At 41.6% G+C, this 19,278-nt stretch overlaps 1 pseudogene; it reads right to left on the minus strand.

The window, feature by feature from the left end:
- Positions 1 to 1,587: 1,587 nt before the first annotated feature.
- On the minus strand, positions 1,588 to 3,300 carry LOC697502 (nuclear envelope phosphatase-regulatory subunit 1 pseudogene; annotated as a pseudogene).
- Between the last annotated feature and the right edge of the window lie 15,978 nt (positions 3,301 to 19,278).

Below are 19,278 nucleotides of genomic sequence, written 5' to 3' on the forward strand. Positions count from 1 at the left end.
AAAAATGGAAAGACATTCCATGTACATGTATTGGAGGAATCAATCTTGTTAAAATGTCTACAATACTCAAATCAGTCTACAGATTCCATGTAACCCCTATCAAAATACCAATGACATTCTTCACAGAAATGGAAAGAATAATCCTAAAATTTAGATGGAACCACAAAAGACCCAGAATAGTCAAAGCTATCCTGAGCAAAAACAAATAAATAAATAAAACTGGAGAAATCACATTACCTGACTTCAAATTATACTACAGAGCTATAGTAACCAAAATAGCATGGTACTGGCATAAAAGCAAACACATAGACCAGTGGAACAGAATAGAGATCCCAGAAACAAATCCATACACATATAGTGAACTCATTTTTGACAAAGGTGAAGAGAATATACATTGGGGAAAAAACAGTCTCTTCAATAAATGGTGCTGGGAAAATTGGATATCCATATGTAGAAGAATGAAACTAGACCCCTACCTCTTGCCATATATAAAAATCAAATCAAAATGAATTGAAGACTTAATTCTAAGACTTCAAGCTATGAAACTACTACAAGAACACACTGGGGAAATTCTTCAGGATATTGGCCTGGACAAATGTTTCCTGAATAATACCCCATAATCACAAGCAAGCAAAGCAAAAATGGACAAACGGGATCACATCAAGATGAAAAATCTTCTGCACAGCAAAGGAAACAATCAACAAAGTGAAGAGACAGCCCACAGAATAGGAGAAAATATTTTGCAAACTACCCATGACATGATAAGGCATCAATAACCAGAATATATAAGTAGCTCAAACAACTCTATGGGAAAAAATCGAATAATGTGATTAAAAATAAGCAAAAGCTTAACAGACATTTCTCAAAAAAAGACATAGAAATGGCAAACAGGCATATGAAAAAGTGCTCAACATCAGAGAAATGTAAATTAAAACTACAATATCATCTCATCCTGGTTAAAATGGCTTTTATTCAAAATATAGGCAATAACAAATGCTGATGAGGATGTGGAGAAAAGGGCACACTCGTACACCATTGGTGGGAATGTAAATTAATACAACCACTATGAGGAACAGTTTGGAGTTTCCTCAAAAAACTAAAAATTGAGCTACCATGCAATCTAGCAATCCCATTGTTGGGTATCTACCCAAAAGAAAGGAAATCCATGTATCAAAGAGATATCTGCACTCCCATGTTTGTTATGGCATTGTTCACAATAGCCAAGATTTGAAAGCAACCTAAGTGTCCATCAGTAGCTGAATGGATAAAGAAAATGTAGTACATATACACAATGGAGTACTATTCAGCCACAAAACAGAATGAGATCCTGTCATTTGCTACAACATGGATGGCACTGGATGTCATTTTGTTAAGTGAAATTAGCCAAGCATGGAAAGACAAACTTCACATGTCCTCACTTATTTGTGGGATATAAAAATCAAAACAATTGAATTCATGGAAACAGAGAGTAGAAGGATGCTTACTACAGGCTGCGGATGGTAGTGGGGGAGGTGGGGAGTGGGGATGGTTAAAGAGCAAAAAAGTAGTTAGAATGTTATTCCTTTTCATATAAAGTATTTATTTTATGCACATATTTACCTACAAAATTTACAGAAAATAAAACAAAGCAGAATATATAGAATACCCTCTTCAGACTTCTTACAGCAAAGCTGTATCACTTATTTGTTTTATTGCTACAGTTCAAAGAATAACATTTTATCCATGTGGAAGCTAAGATGAACACATTTACGTGAAAGTCTTGTAACAAAGTTTTTTATCCTGTTATTGAATTTTTGGTTTTATATTAAATGAAATTTAAAAGATTGCTCATGAAATAATTTAAACCTTTTCAAAATCTTCTAATAAACAGGTAAAAGCACCTCCAGTGCTGTAAAGCATGTATATCAATCCCAATAGTTTAATTTTAAGGGCTATTATAGTACATGTGGTTATTATGCATACACGGCATGTCATTAACACTCTCTAAACAGTGAGAATTGTAGACTCTAGTTTGTGGCACCACTCCCATGTTATTCTGGTGATGGCGCAGGATGATCAATTATACCCGTGCAACACTAACGTCACAGCCTGTCTACCACAGTGTAAAATCCAGTTATCTAAAACAATAACTATCAAAGTCCCAGACAATACATAATTTATAAGTAGACTTGCATATTTACAAGCCTTTGGGGGTATTTAAAAAATATTTTAAAATATAAAGGATATTTAGCACTCAATGAAAACAATGAACTGAAAAATATAACCACAACAGTTGCTGGAGTTCAATATCTGGTTTAACAAAAAGTGTTTAGCAAAACACCTATAATTTCTTACAACATTATGGAGAGGAGTTTTCCTCAGTCTAAGCTGAATCCAATGTTTTTCCTGCAGTATGATTAAAAGTGTAAGAATGAAAGGCACACATAATAGCCAGTTTTAAAGAGCTGTGGAGATGGCAAGCAGATGTTCCTGAAATACTGGTACAGAACAAAGACCACGCAACATTTTCCTCTTTGTTTACCATTGGCATTGATTTGCTATTTACAGTAGTTTGCAAAAATACATTATAAAAACTGAATGAGGTTCTATTCTTAAGTTTAACTTCATAACATATATACAAACTTCATCTGCAAAAATCTTTGAAGGATCTGAAGTACTAAGGTGACACTAATACTGAAACAGGTAATAAAAGGTACCAAAGCACTGATAATGTCAATCATCATCATCAAGATAATCTGGGTAAATATTGCACACATCTTGTCAGTTGTTGCTATGACCTTTACATATCTAACCGCAAAAGGAATGCTTTATGGCTTTTTGCTGTATCACTTATTCAAATAAAGGTTGTTTTACATCCAATAACAATTAGTGAAGATTGGCGTTGAACATGAGGCCTAGGGTTCAAAATTAGTTTTCCTGTATCATCACAAGACATATTGTATTCTGCTAATATCATTTGACATTGAGCAGCTATAATTGATGGTACAACTCCTCTCTTGTGTATTCCAGCAAAGAACAAGCCTATTAGAGTGATACAGCTAATGGTGAAAAATGGATGATTCCGTAATGACGTGAAGAAGGACACCTTTTGTGTCTCAGGATCTATCAACCAGTTCCAGGCACCAGTAGCTGTACAGACAGATACCACTAGAAGAAGCATTCTCCAATGTCCAGTAGCAGGTTGTAAACAATGTATATACTCAGTAAGTCTTCTCTCAAAAGCCTTGAGCTCTTCTGCCTGCTCCAGCAAATTCATGTCAGGTGGCAGCTCAGGTCACTGCCATGGCCCTGTCCACCAGAAAGAATGTTATTCTTATCGACCTAGTATTTGGTAGTACAACAGCATGACTATAGTCAATAATAATTTGATTATACATTTTAAAATAACGAACAGAGTATAATTGGATTGTTTCTAACACAACAGATTTAAGGGATGCATACCACATTTGTCGGGATGTGATTATTATGTATTGCATGACTGTATCGTAGTATCTATATACTCCATATATATATATATATATATATATACCTACTGTGTACCCAAACATTTTTTTTTTTTGAGATGGAGTCTCGCTCTGTTGCCCAGGCTGGAGTGCAGTGTCACGATCTCAGCTCACTGCAAGATGCACCTCTCCAGTTCATGCCATTCTTCTGCCTCAGCCTCCCAAGTAGCTGGGACTACAGGCACCTGCCACCACGCCTGGCTAATTTTTTGTATTTTTAGTAGAGACAGGGTTTCACCGTAGCCAGGATGGTCTCAATCTCCCGACCTCGTGATCTACCCTTCTCAGCCTCCCAAAGTGCTGGGATTACAGGTGTGAGCTACTGTGCCCGGTCCCAAACATTTTTTAAGTGGACAAAAGACATAAACAGATCCTTCTGAAAAAAAGACATACACATAGCCAATGAGTGATGCAGGGCAGGCAAGACCCAAAATTGGGGCTTAGCCTGGGAGGGTTCTTGGCTTAGCCCAGGAAATAATTAAAGGGTAAGCTGAGGTGGGCAGATCATGAGGTCAGGAGTTCGAGACCAGCCTGACCAACGTGGTGAAACCCTGTCTCTACTAAAAATACAAAAATTAGCCAGGCATGGTGGCATGCACCTATAATCCCAGCTACTCAGGAGGCTGAGGCAGGAGAATCACTTGAACCCGGGAGGCAGAGGTTGCAGTGAGCCAAGATCTTGCCATTGCACTCCAGCCTGGTGACACAGTGAGACTCCATCTCAAAAAAAAAGCATATGGAACCTCTGTATCTTGCTCCTGCTCTGGCTATGTGAAGTGCCTGCTCTCCCTTTGCCTTCCACCATGATTGTAAATTTCCTGGGGCCTCCCCAGAAGCCAAACAGATGCCAGCATCATGCTTCCTGTATAGCCCACAGAACCATAAGCTAGTTAAACCTCTTTTCTTTATAAATTACCCAGTCCCAGGTATTTCTCTATAGCTGTGAGAACAGCCTGATATGGGACCTTTTCATTTGGGTTGTAATTGATCTTCAGGGGATCCTTCTTTTTAGTAAGACTAAGTCTCCTGGTTAGAGCTGATACTTTATTTCTTTTTTTTTTTTTTTTTTTTTTTTGAGACAGAGTCTCGCTCTGCCGCCCAGGCTGGAGTGCAGTGGCGCGATCTCGGCTCACTGCAAGCTCCGCCTCCCGGGTTCACGCCATTCTCCTGCCTCAGCCTCCCGAGTAGCTGGGACTACAGGCGCCCGCCACCTTGCCCAGCTAGTTTTTTTGTATTTTTTAGTAGAGACGGGGTTTCACCGTGTCAGCCAGGATGGTCTCGATCTCCTGACCTCGTGATCCGCCCGTCTCGGCCTCCCAAAGTGCTGGATTACAGGCTTGAGCCACCGCGCCCGGCCGATACTTTATTTCTATATTCTTGAAGGGCCTTGTGAACCAAGCCTAAATTTCAAAGAGGGCATAGTGAGGTGTGTCCAACCTCCTGTTTCCCTTCATGGCCTGAATTTGCTTGTTTGTTTGTTTTAGACTTCTTTGGAATTTCCTTTGGCCAAGAGACTTAGAGCAAAAAAAACTGCCATTGTGGAAAGCTGTCCATTGGACCAAGGGTCCAACATTCCCGCTCACTGGGACTAGAAAAAGAAGGTTAGCTCCAGTAGTGATGGGGAGCTATTTTTCTGTGTCACCAGGGGCAGTTAGTACATTCTCATTGCCAATGACCCTTTTGTTTACACTGGGCACGCTGATTCTGGCCTAGTGAATCAGTATGCCAGTGAGTCAGGGGCTCTTATCTAGGCATCCCAGATGCCAATCTCGTGATTCTTTCTTGGCATGGGTAATTCTGATGTGGCAGGGGACTTAAAGCAACTGTTAACAATTGCGCCTTTTGGCTAGTTTTTGTTTTTGTTTTTGCTTTCTCACCTATTTTGCCCTGTCCCTATTGTTATAAACTTTAAAGTCCTCGTGTAAGATCTGGATCTTAGGGTCTGGGTGCGGTAGCTCATGCCTGTAATCCTAGCATTTTGGGAGGCTGAAGTGGGTGGATCACTTGAGGCCAGGAATTTGAGACTAGCCTGGTCAACATGTTGAAACCCTGTCTCCACTAAAAATGCAAAACTTAGCCAGACATAGAGGTGGGTGCCTGTAGTCCCAGCTACTCGGGAGGCTGAGGCATGAGAGTAGCTTGAACCCGGGAGGCGGAGGTTGCAGTGAGTCAAGATGGCATCACTGCATTCCAGCCAAGACAACAGAGCAAGACTCTGTCTCAAAATAAATAATTAAATAAATAAATAAATAAATAAACAAACAAAAAGGGTTAGCTCATTGGGATTTGAGGTCTCATCGTTGCTTTTTTATCTTCTTCCTAATGTCAGGTGCAGGATTAGTAATAAAATGTACACCCAGGAGAGCTTGCCCTTCTGGGGAGCCTGGGTATGCACTGGTATATTTCCCGAGTTCCTCTATCAAATGACCCAGAAACAGAACAGAATTTTCATCTTTTACCTGGGTTATATTTCTAACTCTGTCATAATTGACTGGCTTAACCACAGATACTTCCCTCCACTTTTTTCCCACAGCACAGCGAACAGATGATAGTATTTCTAAGTCATGAAAGTTAAATCAAAGAACATGGTCAACATAACACACGCTTGTATAAACTTTCCTGGATTTTCTGAAAACTGGCCAAATTTTTCCTCATATAAATCCACATTAGACATAGAAAATGGCACATGTATCCCCATTTCCATTAGCTACCTCCTGCAATGGACACAGATTTTACTTTAGGGGCTAATATGGGGCTCCACTCCTGGTGGTATTGATTGGGCTTATTTTGGGGGGAATGGGGGTATAGGCTTGGGCTAGTTGGGTGAGGGGGAGGAGTGTCTGATGACCTTGAGCTACAATCCTTCGTTAGAGTACTGGCAGGACCCCCTGAGAACTGGGGGACTGAGGAGACTCTGGGAAAGACATATGCCTTCTAGGGGAACCAGCAAGGAGGGGATCCTCAGGTGGAGCTTTCTGGTGCCTGGAAGTAACATGAGCCAGTAAAGGGTCATAAAAGCCTGTACATAAGGGACCTCTTCCTATTTTCCTTCTTTTTTACAAAATAAGTCCAGTTGTAAATTATCGTTACAATATATAGAACCATGTTTACGCCAAATTTGGTTTTCTCATTAGTATGGAACCCAAACCGTGTTGCAATAGAAAATGAGTTTCTTTTTCATTAAGTCAAATTTGAATTTGCTCCAATAGCCTAAAAGATATCCTAGTGGTGAGTCCTCTGAGATGCTCGTCATTGTCCCCATGGATACAGAAGTTTTAGAGGACACAGAAGTCTTCCTAAGTCTAGCAAGAGGGAAAGCAACTGAGTCATTATTTTTCACTTTTAGATTCTCACTTCCTGCAGAGAAGGTGTAAGTATAGGTAGCAAGGCATTACAAAAGTGGATTACAAGTTACAAATGGGCAGTAGCATGTTGAGCCTAAAATCCACAGACAGTGAGGGTTAAGCAGAGAGGAGGGCTAAACAATTGGTGAATGGGAAGGGAGGAGGGGAAGGGGGTAAACAGTGTTACCCAAGGGGAGACCTCAGAGGTATCGACTTGCTGGAGAACCTATCCAGCAGTGGAGACACCAAAATAAATGTTCAGGCAGCCACTTTTCTACCATTGTAGGTGGTTGTCTGTCAGGCCAGGAGCCTAGGAACTCCCTGTTCCTTCAGCTTAGAGGGTGTTTGAGCAAAGCAGTTATAAGTCAGCACACAAGAAGGAGCCTGCGACTGCCTGTTAGGAAAATAATAACTTCTAACTTCAGGGCAGAAAAAGGCAAGACCACTATTCCCCTAGGGAGAGGGATTATAACCTACAATCCTAGAGGGAATGTCAATGCTGAAAACCCCAGAGCATCTGGAAGGTAGCCGAAAATGCCAGTGCTGGAAACCCAGAGTGCCGGAGTTTCAGCCAATGAGGGTCCCATCACCAAATACCAGGGGCATCCAGGAGGTGGCCACCAGTGAACCCAAACCCAAGCTGGGGTCAGAGAACAATGTGACTCTGGTGTCCCAGAGTCAACACAATAGGGGGCCTCCCACAACCAAGTGTCCTGCTTTAAACAAATGCCCATATACAGTTAACAGAAAATCAAAGCAAACATAAGACTGCAAACAAAACACACATTTTAGAACTGAAAATAAAACAACTGGTAGAGCAATAAAATGAAGTCATAAGAGAAAGGACTGGGGGGGGTGACAAGGACGTGTTTCAGGGCACTCAAACAATGGGCGACTTTTAACTGAACACATAGCCAAAGGCTTTTATTCCCCAGCTTACCTAATATTGTGGGAGAGGGTGGAGGACACTCATTCATGCACAGTAGCCAAAATCATGATGACCAATGTTCTATGTGGGACCCGGGTAAAGGTCTTCCAGGTTTCCTCAACTTGGGTGGTGATATGATTTGGCTCTGTGTCACCACCCAAATCTTATGTTGAATTATAATCCTCAATGTTAGGGGAGGGTCCTGGTGGGAGGTGATTGGATGATGTCATGACAGTGAGTGAGTTCTCATGAGATCTGGTTGTTTGAAAGTGTGTAGCACTTCCTTCTTTCTTTCCTTCTTTTCTTTTCTTTCTTTCTTTCTTTCTTTTTCTTTCCTTTATCTTTCTTTCTTCTTTTCTCTCTCTCTCTCTCTCTCTCTGTCTCTGTCTCTCTCTTTCCTGCTGGCCATGTGAAGATGTGCTTGTTTCCCCTTTGCCTTCTGCCATGATTGTAAGTTTTCGTAGGCCTCCCCAGCCATGTTTCCTGTACAACCTGTGGAACTGTGAGTCAATTAAACCTCTTTTCTTTATAAATTACTGAGTCTCAGGTAGTTCTTTATAGCAATGTGAGAACAGACAAGTGGGCTTGGCTGCCACATGGGGGCTGGCATGAACCAGTAACCCACCAGCCTGCTGGTCAGAATGGTGGGTCTCACATAAGACAGCAGCACTATGACTACTGGTTCATCTGCTTAGGTTCACCACCTGCCAGGGAAAATGATGGCTCTGAAAAGAGCCTTTGGTTAGTGTTATAGCTCTGTAGTGTTAGCAGCTCTTTACTGTTACAGCTTTGGTGTTATAGCTCTTGCAGCTTCACCATCTCTCACCGTCTGTCTACTTGTCTCACTGACTGCCATCTCTCTTCATTGTCTCTCACCAATTACCACCTCTCAGCTGATCACTGATTGCCACCAATTCTGTTGTCTTGCCATCTCACCTCTCCATCGATTGCTGCCATTTTCACTGTCTTTATCCCTTCGTTGGTGGCCAAATGATGCAGGGCATTTGAGCCCCCAAACTGGGGCTTAGCCAGGGAAGGTTCTTGGTGAGCCAGTGGTGTTAGATAGCAACTTTTATTAAAGTGGCAGCATACAGGAGCAGCATAGGTACTACTCCTTGTAGAGCAGGAATACTCCACAGGCAGTGTGCCCACAGTAGCAGCTCAGTAATTTTTACAGTAAAGTTTATACTCACTTTTAATTATATGCAAATTAAGGGGCAGATTATGCAGATATTTCTAGAAAAAGGGTGGTAACTTCCAGGTGTTGCCATGGCAATGGTAAACTGATATGACACATTGGTGGGCATCTCTTATGGAAGGCTACTTCCACCCTGTCCCTGTTTTAGCTAGTCCTCAATTTGGTCCGGTGTCTGAGCTCCACCTCCAGAGTCAAGTCCTACCTTCTAGCTCATAAGCTTAGGATAACGGCCTCTAGCTCTATCCATGTTGCTGCAAAGGACATGAACTTCTCAACATCACTAATCACCAGGGACATGCAAATGAAAAAGATAATGAGATACCATCTTATACCAGTCAGAATAGCTATAATTAAAAAATCAAAAAATAACATGCTGGCAAGGTTGTGGAGAAAAGGGAACACTCATACACTGCTGATGGGAATGTAAATTAGTTCAGCCATTGTGGAAAGCAGTTTGGAAATTCCTCAAAGAACTTAAAAAACACTACCACTCAACCCAGCAATCCCATTACTGGGTATATACCCAAAGGAATATAAATCATTCTACCATAAAGACACATGTATGTATATGTTTATCATAGCACTGTTCACAATAGCAAAGATATGGAATCAACCTAGGTGCTCATTAGAGGTGACTGGATTAAAAAAATGTGAGACATATACACTATGGAATACTATGCAGCCATATAAAAAGAAGTTCATGTCCTTTGCAGAAACATGGATAGAGCTAGAGGCCATTATCCTAAGCAAATTAACGCAGGAACAGAAAACCAAATAATGCACGCTCTCACTCATAAGTGGGAGCTAAATAATGAGTATACATGGACACAAAGGAAACAATAGACACCAGGGCCTACCTGAGGGTGGGGTGTGGTAGGAGGGAGAGGATTTAAAAACTACCTATCAGGTACTAAACTCATTACCTGAGTGATGATATAATCTGTACACCAAACCCTCATGACATGCAATTTACCCAAGTAACAAATGCGTACATGTACCCCTTGAACATAAAATAAAAGTTGGAAAGAAAAATAATTACTACTCAGAGGATGGCAAGAATAGAATTTGTAAAGTCTGTCATACAGTTCATAACAAGGTATGCTTAGCAGAATCATCTCTGCATGTTTTTGAAAATACAGTACTTGAGTCCCTAGCAACAAAGATTCTGACACAGCAGGTCTAGGATGACATTTGTGTTTTAAAAACCGTCTAAGGCAAGACACTCAAAGTAAATAAAATTCTTGGAGCTCCTACAATAAGGTTTTTCTAATCTGAGTGAAATAAAAAAGAAAAAAGATTACTGTTTCTTTCTACTTCAAATTCCCCTCCTCTTCTTGGTGATGAGATGGATGCCAGCATGTTGGAGAGCAAGCTAAGAGGGAAGTTGATTTGGAATTACATTTAGTTTGATTTTAGTTGGATAATTTACTCATTTGTGTCTTAATCTCATGTATAATTAAGCAATTACCAGTAAGATTTCTCAAGGTAGCAAGTGGAAGCTCTAAGATTCAAACTAGGGTTGTCAGACTCTAATTATAATAAGTCTAATACTATACTCAATTGTCTTTCATATGCTTAGTAAACCATTGAAAAATCTTAGACCTTACTTTAAAAGCATGGTGGTCTGTCATCGACCTCCTGGCAGCATTTGATACTATTTCCTCCTACCTGATGTTTTATTAGTCTTAGTTCCCACTGCTGCCCAATAAGTAAGCAACATATGATTAATCAAAAATTGACTATTGGTCTTTTTTTTACACCAACCATGCCTGTGGCTTTGCCCAATCACATCTAAATTGGTTCATATTAATTTCTTGAATGAATTGGCATGAAATACTGACACTGACTAAAATACCATAAAACACAAAATATACTACAATGAGGACATTAACATTACACGGATTTGTGTATGCCATTGAGTATACTTAAGATTAGTATCTGCACAAGAAAACTTGAAATGTTCTGAAATCTTAAAACCCATATAAGAAAGAAACTTGACAGAGGTTGACAGCAGTTTCCTCAAATTTGACAAAACTAAAAATTTACCGGTTGCCAATGATAAGTTGTAAAGCTGAAACTTTTATCAATCATAATTTTAAAATTGCTTGACTATGCCAAAGGAAAGATTGGAGTATCTTTTTTTTCTAGAAAATATGTTATTACAGCCGGGCACGGTGGCTCAAGCCTGTAATCCCAGCACTTTGGGAGGCCGAGACGGGCGGATCACGAGGTCAGGAGATCGAGACCATCCTGGCTAACACGGTGAAACCCCGTCTCTACTAAAAAATACAAAAAACTAGCCGGGCGAGGTGGCGGGCGCCTGTAGTCCCAGCTACTCGGAAGGCTGAGGCAGGAGAATGGCGTAAACCCGGGAGGCGGAGCTTGCAGTGAGCTGAGATCCGGCCACTGCACTCCAGCCCGGGCGACAGAGCGAGACTCTATCTCAAAAAAAAAAAAAAAAAAGAAAAAAGAAAAAAGAAAGAAAATATGTTATTACAAAAATGTCATATGAAGAAAAGATCAAAGAATTTGTAGCCAAAAATTGTAGTGAAAAAAATCACTGTAGAGGTATGCCAGGCAGTTAATTAAGACAATGTTATTTTTCTGGAAATTTTTAAAAATATGTCAGCTGTTCAATTTTGTAATTTGTTGTGATTTCTCATAATAAGTAAATGTTAACTTTTGTACATAGTTGCTTGAAATGTTCATACTTTTTAATATTCTTTTTCTTAGAGTCCTCCAAATTATAAATTTCAGTACCCAAAATCCGGACCTGTCCCTGAGGTCATAAAAAGTAGGAGCTTTTGAGTTGCAATTGGAAAGAGTTAATAGGGATGTGGATGTGGTTGAGAACTGGGAAATATAGCAATTGTGGAAGTTGAATTAATATAATTTGTAAAGACTACAACATTATGACCATCTACTGAAATCTGAAAATCCAAGGTGTCCTCTGTACTATGGGATTATGTGACCTCAATGTCTGACTTCATGGAAAAGCCTCACACAACATAGGGGCCCCTCATAAGGGGAGCCTCCAGCTGCTCTGTACATTTCAAACATCCAAAATAGTGGCGCCTAGAGTATCTATATTTGTATTATTATTGAGCAGCAAAAACAGTTGGCTGGGTTATTCACCCACATGCATACTTGAATCTACCTCCTGCTTCCCATCTGAAAATAAATAGCTCTTTTCTATTTTCTAGTGACAAACAGGATGTAGGCTGTTAGTAATAATAGTAAAGATAATAACTATAAGGAACAGAACATACAAATATTGAAAAGAATTGGTGAAACCTCACTCACTCTCCCTCCCAGTTTGTTTCCTGAGCCCCATTTCAGCGTCTGGACAGAACTGCCAGGGAACTGCTAGACTTCAGGATCTTGGGGGAGGGGAGGTGGAGAATTTAGAGACAGGAGAGAAAAAAAGAAGACAGGATCAATTAACTCTAAAAGGCTGATCCTCCTGATAATCTGAGAAAAGCGAATAAATACTCTAGGAAGATGATACCCTTTCAGATTGTCAGGTTGGGCTGGGGATGGGCAACCCGGCTTCTGCTGAAGTGCTGTTGGGAGGGCTAATTAGGGATCCGAGCTCACTGTTAACACACGGGACTCACTGGACAAAGGGCTGACGTGAATTGAAGTCAGTATATAGTCTGAGTTCTCTTTCCATCCTGAGCACCATCTCCCTATTGCCTTAGAGGCAGGCGGGAGCGCTTCTTGCTACTAAACAGAAAAGGAGGAGACTACTGTTGGCCGCGGATCTGAAAAGGTTTGAATGATTACAGGCTATCTGAAGGCGAAGCAGAAGATCATAACGCGTCCAAGACTGCGTTGACTATACCCCTTTCCGGCCCCTACGCCGATTTATTTTAGGGGGAAAAAATGGTGGGCTTGGGGGAGGGATCTGGGATGGGAATGGCGGTCAGGTTTGTGTACCGGGCCCCTATTGTATTGAAAGCAAGCTAGCTTCTCGCTCAGGGAAAGGGGAGGAGAAAAATGTCCTGGCTCTCCGCAAGTCAAGTCGGTGTGAGGGGAGGAATCACCTGCAAACCTCTGGAATGGAAAACGGACACCGCAGCGGGTCTTGTACTGCAGTTCCCACAGCCACGCCCCCTGCCCATTTTAATTCAGAAAATGGTGGGCAGTGGGGAATGCTGGGGAGATGAGCAGAAACCCTGTGTGGATGTTAGCTTCCTATTACAGAGGATGTGGGAGTTTTGAGCGAAAGATGGAAAAAGAGGTAAGCACCCCATCCCTGAAGGTGGGCGTGAGAGTGGTGGGTGGGGTCGGGCGCCTTTCTGAAACTGCATTCCCTACACTCCTGCCCTGCCTCCTCATTCCCTTTTGGGGAAAAAAAAAAATCTCAGCGGCTTAACACTGCAAAGGTTTATTTCTAGCTCACAATAAATGCCCAACATGTGTTGGTGAAAGTGTGGGGTGAAAGGGCCCTGGTCCCCAGTCTCAGGACCTCAGGCTGACAGAAGCTCTACAGCCTGGAACATCACGGATCACTATGGCAGGGGTAGAGAGTAATGGAAGACTCTCATCCCACTATAGGTTAGTCTAGAAGTAACCTGTTACTGCGGTTGACAGCTGATTAGCCAAAACTGTCATATGGTCTCACCTCACAGTAAGGGGATAGAGGGGACAGGGGACTAGAAAGTATAGTTTTCTGTGTAGGGTGGGTGTAAAGTGAGAAAAAGAAACTATAATAAAATATTCATAAGAATTCAAGGGGAAAATGCCTTTCTAAAATACTAAAACAAAACAAAAAATTAAAAGTTCTAAAGAAAAAGTAGCAAGTGTAATATAAGAAAATTAAGCTTCTATGGAGCAAAGCAAGAATGAATGTGACCTTTGCTTTTGGTTTTCTCTGTGATGCCATTTTGGAGCTCTTCATGTCTCCAGACCATTCTTCAAGGCCAATGGCAGCCTGATGGGTAATAGTCAAACTGGAATTCTGGCTGGAGTGAGATCAGGTTCCAGGCTCACTGGAATTAGTTTTATAAGAAAGGATAAATCCATCCCCCTAACGCTAAGAGTGGTGGTGCTTAGGCAGGAGGTGGAAGGGCTCACTCAGGCCACATTCCCCTCTGGGGTGGGTCTGACTGTTGTTTCTCTGCTGCAGCCTACAGCAGGCACAGGGCCCTCTTAGGCTAATGGTCAAGCTGCCCTGCACAGGCATACCTGGGGGAGGAGAATTGACTGCTCTATTGCAGGTCAGAGCACTTTGCCTTTCCCTCCTTTTCCCTCTCTCTTTTGGGGAACATTTTGCAGGGGAGGAGATAAAGCCCCAAAGTGTCCTGGCAGGAAACATTCATTGGGATAGTCTTTGAGCAAACAGATGTCTGAACAGATCTGACCAGGTAACTTGGGGTTGAAGCAGAAGAGGCTGACCCTTTTCTCAGAGTCCAGTGAAGTAGCCCCAAGAAGACTGGGGCAAAAATGGGGTTAGACAGCACACAAAACCTCACCCATCCCTCTCCCACCCACCTTGCTCAGGCTCCCAGAAGGACCTTGATGTGCACTGGCCTGTTTGGTTGGTTCTGCAAGGACTTTAGCTCTGTGTCTGCCTGGTGCAGTGCATCTGATGCCTCAGTCATCCCAAGCCCAGAAGTACAGAAGACCCCAGATAAAGGGAATTTGCAAACACATGTGGTCCTACAACTTAGGAGAAAGGGGGTATCACCTCCTATCTGAAAATCCCCATGTACTGCAGGCCCAGCTCACGACTTGGGAGCCAGGACAGTCAAGCTGTGAATTGGTGTGAAGGTGCTTTTTAAGGCATTGGTGGTGGAGGGTCAGCAGCATCCAGAGCCTGCTGCTGTGGGCCCCTCACCACCTCCCTACCCACACAGAAGGCTGGAATGTCAGTCACATATCCAAGCAGTTACTTACCTGGCCAATTGCAGAGCAGAAAGCACGGAACATCTAGAACCTTGGAGAGAGAGCTCTGTGCTAACCAGGATCCCCCTGCTCTTAGGAGACAGTGCAAAAGAGTGTGAGACCCTCTGATGAGGAAGCGTAGAAGGGATCAGGCTCAGGGTCTTTGCAAAATATTCAGGGTTCAGTCAGCAGAAGGTAAGTGGACTGCAAGGAAACAGTCACTGAATCTACCCTTACATTCATGATTCATGCTAAGGACACACTTTTCCCAGACTGCTCCCATACCATGAGTTAGCACAGCTGAGCCACTAGAGCCATGCCATTTCTGCTCAATGGGAGACTTTTAATCTTTGCTTGTACTCCCCATTGGCCTGGTCCAGAGCTTCTCAAATGCACTGAAGTCTGAGACTCTTTCTACCTAACTCTTCTTCCTTCCCTCTGCTTTCCAGATGTGACATGTGGATCACAGTCTAAAGGCTCTCCCCATCTTCTCTTGTTCTTTCTCCCTTTGTCTATCGTGTTTCTCCAGTAAATCTATTTATGTCTAATCTTATTTTGACATCAGCTTTTAGGTGGGCCTGTTATACAGTCAGGGTGCTTTCACAAATGAGATCTCAAGTTTCACATTTCTCAAAATATGCTCCTTTTCAGAGAGCCACGATAGTACAGTAGCTAAGAGTTGTCAAGAGTAGTCACTAACTGGGTTCAAATCCCAGATCTGCCACTCTTAGCTGTGCCTCTGTGCCTCTTTTGTAAAATGGGGATAATTCCATTACTTCCTCTTAGGGTTGCTGTGAGGTTTACATAAATTATTACATAGTCCATTTAGTGTCAACACATAGTAAGTAATAAATATCAGCTGGGTGTTTGTTTGTTTGTTTACCGTCTCTGATAGATAAAGTCAGAGAAGGGGGAAAGATCTTACCAGGTCCAGTAGCTATTGAAGGGTTTGGCACTGGAACTCTCATTCTAAAGTTTTGGAGCTCTAAGTACACGTGCTTTATTGATTTTTAACCTATAAGCTAAAATTAAGTTTCAGGAAAACATATGAAACAGTTAAATAGCTTGATTATTGTTGCCCCCTACTTTCAACTTCGTTGGATGGGTAACTCCCAAAAGGAAAATGGTATGATGATATTGTTCCTTTTCCTGTAGGATCCATCAGACAGCTCATTCTAGAATACAGAAATGGCACTGAAGATCATACCTGTGTTTTCTCCTTCTTGTTATTGCATTTACAAATGTTCTTTAGAAAGTAAAGAATGTCAAAGGCATAACTTTCAAGGAAAGGAGGAGGCAGGTAGGAAGGGAACTAATATTTGTTTGAGTGTCCACTATGGGCCAGATGAAGTGTTTTGTATTTTAAGTTGGTTCTCTCTTTAATTCCCATAATTCTGTAGGTAGGCAGAATTGCTTTCTACCAAGGTAGGCAGCAGTATCTTCCCTAAACGAAGAAGAAACGGAACTCAGAGGTTGAGTATATATTCCAAGACCCTAAATCTAGTAAGTTTGAGAGCTTGGATTCGAACCCAGGTTTGTCACACTCCAAAACCCACACTCTCCCCCACTCTACCTTAAAGAAATTTTTTTAACGTTATACTGTGACCTTCCAGGACTCAGGGACTAGTTGGTTTAGATTTCCATGACAGGATGTTAAATTAAGTTTCCTCTTAGGCATTAAGATATAACAGATATGAAATCAAAGCCAGGTTTTCAAAGGAAATAACCAAGCGGCTCTAAAACTCACAAGGAGGATTAAAAGGGACAAGAGAGGAGATATGAAGAAGGAAGTTTTGTGAGGAAGATTTCTTTGTAATGAGCTTCCAAGTTGGAAGAGTTGAGGTGCTTTCCTTTTCAGTCCATGGATTCAACTGGATCCCCTAAAGCTTGATATGTGTCTCCTGGAGTTGGAAGGCACAGTGGAATGTGATCTGCTTCTAGACTGACAAATCTTACTGGCTAGAGAATGTGGCTGTGGTGATGGTGGGAGTGGTAACTGTGTTGTGATCTGTCTGCATTTCCAGTTTGTTGGGGGCAAAAGATAGATACATGTTTCCCATGTACAAGAAGCGGGCCATGAAGGAGAGCGAGCTGCTCTCAAAGAGAGCTGTTTGGGGATGCTACAGATTCCAGCTGAAAAACCCTATGGAATGGACAGCTGAAAAACTCAGAGCTGAAGGAGAAACAGCAATAGCATGTTTTGTTTTTGATACAGAGGTAGCAGTAAGGGAGCCTCTGATGAGAGTCTCGTTTAAACAGCTAGATCCATACAGACTAAAGGCAACTTACTACATAACCAGACAAGAATTTTCTGCTCCTTTCCCCCTTACTCTTTCCCATCACTCCAACCCCGGACAGGCCTGAAGTCAAAATTAGGAAGCTGGGGAAGGAAGATGGGCAAAGAGAAGAAACTCAGTGCATCCCTTTGCTCAAATATGGGAGGTTGCCTTAAGTTGGTGCTAGGTTAGCAGAGAAGGTTTAACTCTAAATCAAGTTCAGTGGCCCTTTATTATTTGGAACTTGGTGTTCTAATCACTGAATTGAGGCTCAATTTGTGATTTAAAGTGACTGTAAGGTGGCAGGAAAGCCATGGGGCCTGAGAGAAATGTAATTTTAAAAGTACAGGATTAGACAAAAGTAAAGTTACATTTTGATTGTATCTCACCAATAGTTCTTGCTCAATATACTAACTACATTTGCTTGGTGTGGTGTTTATGATGTGCCATACTCCTGTGGATGAAAACTACTACTGTTTTTGCATTAATTTTGCTACACCATCTTTCTTTTGCTTAGTATTTGCCTGGTATATTTTTTCCATCCTTTTATTTTGAGCTTTTCTGGATAATTGTAAGTGTGCCTCTGAGAAAAGGCATCAAACTGGATTCTGTGTCTTATAAAAAAAAAAAACTGAGGTTTTCTTTTAATATGTGAGTTTAATCCACATATATTTATTATTACTGATCCACTGTAGATATATTTCTACCTTTTTACTTTGTGTTTTCTATTTACCATGTATTTAATTTGCATGTTCCCCTCCCCTCCTTTCCTGCCTTGTTAGACCAATGGAGTTTTCTTTGGAGTTTTGGAATTTACATATTGTCATGGCTTTAATGTGTCCCCCAAAGCTCATGTGTTGGAAACTTAATCCCCAATGCAAGAATGTTGAGAGGTGGGACCTTTAGGAGGCGATTAGGTCATGGGGCTCTTCCCTCATGAATGGATTCACACTGTTATTGTGGGAGTAGGTTTGTTATCTCAAGAGTGTGTTCCTGATAAAAGGATGAGTTCTGCTGCCTTCTTCCCCACCCCCTGCTCTTTTGACCTTCTGCCTTCCACCATGGGATGAAGGCCCTCACCAGATGATAGCACTTTGATATTGGACCTCCCAGCTTCCAGAAACATAAGAAATGAATCTCTATTTATGAATTATCCAGTCTGTGGTATTCTGTTATAGTAGCACAAAATGGCTTAAGACACATATTCCATTTTTAATCTTGTAGTGCTTATCCTAAGATTGTTTTCTTTCTTTCTTTCTTTCTTTCTTTCTTTCTTTCTTTCTTTCTTTCTTTCTTTCTTTTTTTTGATGGAGTCTTGCTGTGTTGCCCAGGCTGGAGTGCAGTGGCATGATCTCAGCTCACTGCAACCTCCACCTCCTGGGTTCAAGCAATTCTCCTGCCTCAACCTTCCTAGTAGCTAGGATTACAAGTGCACACCACCACACTGGGCTAGTTTCTGTATTTTTAGTAGAGATGGGGTTTTGCCATGTTGGCCAGGCTGGTCTCGAACTCCTGACCTCGGATGATCCACCTGCCTCGGCCTCCCAAAGTGCTGGGGTTACAGGCATGAGCCATCATGCCTGGCCTCTTTTTTTTTTTTTAAGTTGTGGTTTTGCTATGTTGCCAAGGCTGTATTCGAACTAGTGGGCTCAAGAGAGCCTCCTGCCTCAGCCTCCCAAGCAGCTAGGATCACAGGTGCACACCACCACATCTGGTAGACTTTTCTAAATTATTTATCTAACTTTATATTTTTTAAACAAAATTTAGAGCATCTCTAACTTCTATCCTCTTCCTTATACATATTTTTTTATATTTTGGAGAGATATGTATATATACACACACAACTTATATACAAATATATATACAAAAATATATATATAACTTACATACATGTATATACAACTTCTGATTATTGACATTTGTATAAGCAAGCTAACTATTAATCATCATTATTATTACAACTCATAGTTTTGTTTTGTTTTGTTTTGAGACGGAGTCTCTCTCTGTCGCCCAGGCTGGAGTGCAGTGGCACGATCTCGGCTCACTGCAAGCTCTTCCTCCCGGGTTCACGCCATTCTCCTGCCTCAGCCTACAGAGCAGCTGAGACTACAGGCGCCCACCACCGCGCCCAGCTAATTTG

The sequence above is a fragment of the Macaca mulatta genome, chromosome X (assembly GCF_049350105.2).
Source record: "Macaca mulatta isolate MMU2019108-1 chromosome X, T2T-MMU8v2.0, whole genome shotgun sequence".
Taxonomy (NCBI): Eukaryota; Metazoa; Chordata; class Mammalia; order Primates; family Cercopithecidae; genus Macaca; species Macaca mulatta.